The 7693-nt window shown below is 40.2% G+C and overlaps 2 long non-coding RNA genes across 2 annotated transcripts; one reads left to right on the top strand and one right to left on the bottom strand.

The window, feature by feature from the left end:
- Nucleotides 1-10: 10 nt before the first annotated feature.
- Nucleotides 11-2527, bottom strand: LOC144388740 (uncharacterized). The gene is made up of 2 exons (XR_013452966.1): nucleotides 1632-2527; nucleotides 11-895 (listed from the first exon to the last, which is right to left on the bottom strand). It is a non-coding gene; the product is annotated as an uncharacterized LOC144388740 (long non-coding RNA).
- A 3825-nt stretch (nucleotides 2528-6352) lies between these two features.
- LOC144388739 (uncharacterized) lies at nucleotides 6353-7085 on the top strand. Its single transcript, XR_013452965.1, has 3 exons — nucleotides 6353-6472; nucleotides 6573-6677; nucleotides 7047-7085. It is a non-coding gene; the product is annotated as an uncharacterized LOC144388739 (long non-coding RNA).
- The last annotated feature ends 608 nt before the right edge of the window (nucleotides 7086-7693 follow it).

The raw sequence follows: 7693 nt of genomic DNA on the forward strand, positions 1-7693 counted from the left end.
GTCTCATATCAATTGTCATTATTTTTTATTGTACCAGACCACAAACATATTTAGATACAAATAGATTAGTATGTGTAGATGGTAGATAAACATGATTTGATAATAATCAAAAAAAAATAAAACAACATAAACAACCCAATTGGACAATAATTGTTAATATGATTGTAGGAGCCATATATGTTTACTGTTGGCACGATATTTTACTTTGTTTGGATATATTTATATGAGTACCTTGGACACTAGGTGGCAGTGATTAGATGCACATGGTTGTTTAAAAGGGGCATAGGTGACAGGAAAGGACGGACACAGGTAGGGAGAGCACACAGTTCTCACCAGACCACAGATCAAAATCAACCGCTATGTTCATCTGTTTATACTATTTACAGCAATAAAACCACAAACCTCAACTGCAACGATCATCGGAAAGTCTTTGTTTGTCCGCGTAATGATTTCAGTCCTACCTGTGCATGATGGCAAAGATACATTTGTTGGAAAGAAGGCTAAAAGTTACAGCAAAGCAAAGATTTCCATCACAATAAGTGAGAACTGTAGCTCTACGAGTGAACATTGAACCTGTAAAAGTATTGGAACTGGATAAAGGTTGCCATTACAGACGCCGCAATGCCCCATCTAAGGAACATTGATGCCACCTGTGCGAGCTGATCGATGCAGGCGGAGAGGTATGTGTGCAACATTAAGCTTGGAAAAGCTATGAAACCAATAATTGCGACACTGATGAATTTTGTTGACTGAATCTTATGCTGTCACTACAATATCAGCTGTTTGAAACATTCTGGCTCCAGCGTGTGGTTTACTGGATCACGTAAAAGTAAAACAAAAATGTCCTTTGTCAAGTCTCACGTTCGGTCACAAGATGGCGATGCTGCACTGGATTCTGAAAAACAAAAAAGGGTTATTAAACACACTGATAAAGGTTTGTAAATGTTCATTGAAAACTGTCAGAAAACAAAACTTGAACTGTAAACAAGCTAAGAAGTCAATGGAATTTCAGAAATAGCTCATGAAATCAAAGGGGAACGCAAATGAAGTGCAATCTAACTTTGTTAAATTAATCAAGATCTGTGATGAAGCCAAAAGAAATCATGAGTCATTGGTGAAGTTATCATTGCCTGAAAACGAACTTCACAAACAAAATCACTGGTTTCAACAAAAAAATGGAAACTTTTAATGATTTTATACAGGATGTAAATGTGTGTCTTTCAGAGGTTGGATGGCATAAAAAGCATACAATTGCTGAAAGTGTAATCACAGATGATATTGGACTGGATGACCGGATTTATATTGTGTCAAAACCCAAATCAAACCACAAATCAAGTTCTTCATCATGCACATCTTCAACGTCCTCTGCTGGCATTAAAGCTCATGCAGAAAAGGCTGCTTTCATGGAACGGGTTGCCGCTCTGCAGAAAAAGCATGCCCTTGAGGTGCAGGAAGAGCAACTGGAACTAGAGACTGAACTGGCAGCAACCAATGCAAAAATCAATGTACTTGAACAGAACAGAATCAAGAAACGGCTCGAGTGTCAGATGGGATGAACTCGTATTTGGAAAAAGGAACTGCTCAAAAGAAAAGGTCAGTCAAAAATAATCCACTTGCAAACACCTATTTACCTGATCAAGTGCAACAAAGACAGAGTGTGTGGACGGGAACAGAATCTTCTTCCCAGCAACAGGTTGTTCGACGAAAGGAAAGAGCTGATGGACCATAGAGCTCAGGATATGACTCATCTAACACAACAACCTGTAATAATCAAGGTGATATCTTATTACATAATTCAGAAGCAAAGTGGCACAACCGCTCTTCTCGCTCAACAAAATCTCTTTTCTACTTTACCACCAAGAGACATTCCTGTTTATGATGGTGATCCATTGCAATATGGAGTCTCCATAAGGGCATTTGAGCGAGGAGTGGAAACAAAGATGGATGACTACAGCGGCTGCCTGCATTTCCCAGAGGTTGTTGCAATACAAAGGAACAGCTCACCTATATGGAGGAGTTGAATGCTTCCAGTATGAATTCTTCTGAAACTGCCTTACAAGCTCAGAGACAAGTAATAGGGCATGTCAGCTCTAGGAACAACAAGGACGTTGAGTTTTTCTGACTTGGTAGACTTCATGGAGAGAGTGAAGTTGTGAAGATATTGTCGGATCCACTTTTTTTACCCACCAAAACCAGAAAAAATTACAACAAACGGGATGAAAAATGTATCTGCCACTAATTCTCAAAATTCCTGTTTTTTCTGTGATAGAGATGGTCACACCTTGGTGCGGTGTCCACAAATCAGAAAAAAAGATGCACAGGGGAAAAAAATCAACTTTTTAAAGAAAAAGGGAGTCTGTTTTGGATGTTTGAAGGTAGGACACATGAGCAAAGATTAGTCGTTTGACTTGTGACATCTGCAACAAAAATCATCCTGAAATACTTCACATTGAACAAAAGGACATGGCAAAGAAAACAGAATTGGATGGGAAATCAATTGGGAGCAACGCTGTTCTCCCACCTCATACATGTGAGCATATTGGGGCCGGTGAAGAAGCCTGTCTCTTCTCTATTGTTCCAGTACAAGTAAAGTCCCCCCCAAGGGAGACAGTGTTGCAAACGTATGCATTTATGGATCATGGAAGCTCCGCTACCTTCTGCACAGAAAGCTGGATGAGAAGACTGAATGTAACAGGAGAAAATACTAGTATTCTTTTGCGTACAATGAACCAAGTGAAACCTGTGACCAGTCATCATATCTCAGGTTTAGAGATATCAAGTCTGGACAAAAATGATTTGATACAACTGTCCAATGTATTTACACATAAGATCATGCCTTTTTCCAAGCTCAACATTCCCAGACAAGAAGACCTGATTCAATGGCCTTACTTGAAGGATGTCAAGATTCATGAAATAGATGCTCAATAGATGATTGACCTGCTCATCGGCACAAATGCTTCTATGGTATTGGAACCGTGGGAGGTGGTCAATAGCCAAAGGGATGGACCATACGCTGTATTGGGGTGGATCATCTATGGTCCCTTGAGAGGAGACAACATCAGGAATGAGAATGACTGCCCTGTTGCTGCTGTCAAGCAAATGTCTATCGTGAATCTAGAGGAGCTACTGGTTAAACAATACAATCTTCAATGAAGTAACCAGCAAGGAAACACAGAATGTCCAGAAAAGAGGTAAAATTCTTGGATATTGTGAATCATTTGTCAAAAATTACAGATGGTCACTATTGCCTAGACTCACCTTTTCAAGCAAGAAAATCCCAGCATGCCAAATAACCGTTGCATAGCAGAGCGGCGCAGCCAAAGCCTGAAACACAAGTTTGTTTAAAATTAGATGTTTTCACAATGAATATACAACTTTTCTAAAGAAATGATTGACAACGGCTATGCTGAAATGATACCAGTGGATTAACTGAATCGTAATGATAGGGAACTCTGGTACATCACGGGGCGTATCACTCGAGGAAAGGAACCTTGAGAGTGGTCCTTGACTGCGGTGCCGACTTCAAGGGAACATCGCTCAATTAGGAATTGCTACAGGGTCCAGATCTTACCAACTCACTCATCCGAGTACTCATCAGATTCAGACAAGAGCCGGTTGCCCTGATGGCCTGAAGCAATGTTACATCAGGTCAAAGTGTTAGAAAAACATTTTGATTATCTGCGATTCCTATGGTGGTCTGATAGTGATGTGCAGCAGGATCTCGTTGAATACTGGATGAAAGTACACCTTTTTTTAGCAGTGTCATCACAGAGTTGTGCAAATTTTGCACCAAATTCACTTTCCAGCAGAGGTTATGGACACCGTATAGAACAACTTTTACATAGATGATTGAAATCCATGTCCATAGAACAGGACGCTGTTCTTATGGTAAGAGACCTGACCGCTCTCTGCCAGAAGGGGGGATTCATACTGTCAAAGTGGATCAGCAACAGGCGTAAAGTATTGGCATCCATTCCACAAGAAAACAGAACCAAGGAGACAAGGAAACCTGCCGATGGAAAGAGCACTATCATTGCACTGGTACGTTGAAACAGATGTGTTCATGTTCAGAATTACTGCACCCTCACTGTTACGTTCTGACTCCCCAGGAGGGGAGTGGGATTCACGCCACTGCCGAGGACGTCCTGTGACCAGTAAACGGGTATGGCGTCGTAGGTGCAAGAAAACAACAATACCTGAAGTTAGGGTAAGCAGGCTTTTATTTAAGCGCTGTTAACAGGGGAAATGAGGAGGGCTGGCGGTACCAAAGCAAAGAAAAGAACAAAATGCCTCCCACCCCCTTACCTGTCCTATCTCCCAACAAAAACCACTAACTGGCACACTAACAAGGCGCCCTAACCAAACTTACAGTAGGTGGCCCAGCCAGGTGTAGCTAGTGTTGTTAGACAGGAGAGTAACCCTACGTGCAGGTATGTAAACTCCGGAGCAGGGCTAAACTACTCCTCATCCCCCTGTAAGAAAAATAACAAAGAAAAAACACAATTAATTGAATACACAGTACACCAAATCACCAGAACTAAATAACTACCATACACCAGCACTCCATACACACAACCGGAGTGACACCCTCCTTTGGGTGAACCAAACACAGGGGTACATATACTGACAGAAGGGCATGATGGGATTGGAGATGAGTGGAAACAGCTGAACCGGGTAACGAGAGTGGGTGGAGCCAAGATGAACGGAGATCATGGATGATCAGTACCACCTGTATGAATGAACACACACACACACACACACACACACACACACACAGAACAGGGGACGTAACACTCACAAGCATACACTAGACGCAGCATCTTGTCCGTGGTTGGCTCTGTATACAACCCTTTAGGATTCATAGCACCGTTTATTCTGGCCAGCCAAACTGATTATGCCAGAACTCCTGTAAAAAAACAAAAAATCAACCTTTGATGGGATGAAAACCTACCCCAAACTGTTTCTCAGCAGCAGACCGGATGGCTGGAAGCCCACAAACTTTGGTCAAATCAGAAATGCACAGTTGCACCACTTTTCAGACGCCAGCGAGAGTGGATACGGTACCGTTTTCATATCTTCGACTGGAAAACAAGGACAAGGAGGTGCATGTTGCTTTCATGATAGGGAAAGCAAGTCACACGGTCACTCCCTCTTCTAACTTGGCAGTTTTTGCATGATTGGCCCATTCAGAGAAGGAGATGACACATTTTTTAAGAAAAATACAAAACATAAAGCCTGAGCTTCAAAACAATCTGATAGCATGTGACCACCCATCGACTCTGCTTCTAGTCAACATCATCAGCTCCCCTGCTCCAAAATACAACTAATTACTGTCAACACATTACATCAGTGAAAGACCATTTAAATGAAACCTCAAGAAGAATCATATTTTAAAACCAGAAAACTGAATGATGATGATCAGCTCAGACGGTTTCATCGTGAACGCAATTCTTCATCTCGATAATAAGCAATACATAAATTACTGTGCATCAGTCAGGTTTCAGTATATCATAATACAATAACATTCACACATTTCATGTAAAAACATTTCCTTGTTACTATAAAGAGTAAAGTCAGGATTGTGAAGCAAAACAAGCAAAGTGCAAAATCAACAGAGGCCTGACAGGAAGTATTTGTTCTTTATTCTCTCATCCAACATGGCTGCCGTTAGTTATATACAGTAAAATAATTTCATTAAATAATTTTCTAAAGTAGTTAAAGAGCAGGAAGGTACTTTTGGTACTTCATGTTGCCTCGGGAAGTCTGCAGCTACAGCGAGCTGCCTCCAACAAACATGAACACCGTCTTTGTCCAACTCAAGAAGCCGTCCTCTCCCAAAGACACGATGACATGAAAGCGTTTTGCTGCAGCAGAGACGGTGCCGGAAGCAACACCCTCAATCTGGCTTGGCAAGGCGATTTAACCACTTCCTGATGAGCTGATCAGCTGCTGCAGGAGTGACATCACACACACAGACAATACAACAAAACAATGCATGTAACAAGGCTGAAGTTCTTGTAGTTTACTTTTATGCAACTTTTTTCTTATCCTAAACTCTAAAGGTACATTTCCATTTATTTTTCTGCACTACGCAAGTCACTTCTTCAATGTTTTTAACCGATGTCTTATTCTATGATTACCACGTATCTCCAGATGTGTTGATAATATTGATAGTAAACTGAAGGATGAAATCTTCGTTTAAATAAACGTTATTTATTTCTAACTTAAAAAAAGTATTAGTAAGTAAATAATGTGATCTGTTTGGAGGAAGTGTTCCATCATTTAGAGAAGTGAGCCAAAACATGTTATCTAAATGTTCTCTTATTTTGTGCGTAACTTATAACAGTTAAATAACATATGAGAAATGCCATTCCCACGGCACAGAGTGTGAGCTCCAGCACAGGAAGCTGCACTCCTCCATCAGCCCCACCTGAAGGTACCAAGACCACTCAGAAGACACAGACAACAACAGGTTGGACATTTTAAGTTGATATCGTTAGCTTGACTGTTAATCAGGATCAGATATATTCCAGAATAAAGTGTGAAACAAACTGGTTCCTCTGCTCAAACAGCCTCAGGCGAGCTGCTGTATGTGGGTCTGTCTCTGGCCGTCATGATCGTTGTGTTATTGGCAGCTGCACTGATACTCTGCAGGAAGAGGACCAGTAAACCCAAAGGTGAAGCAACAAGACACACACACACACACACACACACACACACACACACACACACACACACACACACACACACACACACACACACACACACACACACACATCCAATAGCATGACATAAAAAGAGATGAGAGCTTCATTCTACTGAGAGCTTTTAGTATTTTTATGTCACCGGATTGACACTTTAGTTCTTTCACTCATTTTCACCACTGGATGAAAATGAAATGTATCTTGTCTTATATTAATTAATTAATTGTGTGTTAGCCATAACAGGATAATATAATGAGTTTGGCCCGAATCTTTTTACAATCATTTAAAACAAAAATGTTTTTTTCAAAGTTGTTTCTTTGACCACAGATACTGAACTTTCAGATCATCTTGTAGATACGATGAACCCGAATGACAAAGAGGTGTGTTTGAGGGAATGTGTGACATTACAGCATCATTCATGAATCCACTTCTCACGAGACGGTGAGTTGCATCTTTGCGAGGATGTTCGGTTTCACACAAGCGATATCTGTCCCACGCCCAAAGACAGCAGTTCTAAAAATAGCTAAATGTACAAATGTTTTGAACGAGGTTTTCAGAGGTGGTCTGAGACGAATGAAAATGTTAACTCATTTCATTTTGCAGCAAATAAAAATATATTTGATAAAGTATAGAAGATTGTGAATAAATCCCCAAAAGAGGGTTTGAATGAACTTCAGTTAAAAAAAAATACAGAAAGTTGAAGGGAATTTGAATACATTTGCTGAAATTACTAATATACGAAAAGCTGAAATTAATTAGAAATTGCTGAAAATACAGAAATGGGAGAAGCTGCATGGAATTTCAATAGATCTGCTGAAAAAGCAGAAATGAAAACAGCTGAGATAAATGTGAAATATTGAAAAAAAAAAATACAGAAATGAATATTAAAACATTGCTGTTAATACAGGCATAAGAAAGCTGAAATTATTTCAAAGAACTGCTGAAAATACAGGAAGTGGGGAAGCTGAATTTCAATAGATTTTCTAAAA

Source organism: Gasterosteus aculeatus, chromosome 2, assembly GCF_964276395.1.
Source record: "Gasterosteus aculeatus chromosome 2, fGasAcu3.hap1.1, whole genome shotgun sequence".
In the NCBI taxonomy this organism is placed as follows: domain Eukaryota; kingdom Metazoa; phylum Chordata; class Actinopteri; order Perciformes; family Gasterosteidae; genus Gasterosteus; species Gasterosteus aculeatus.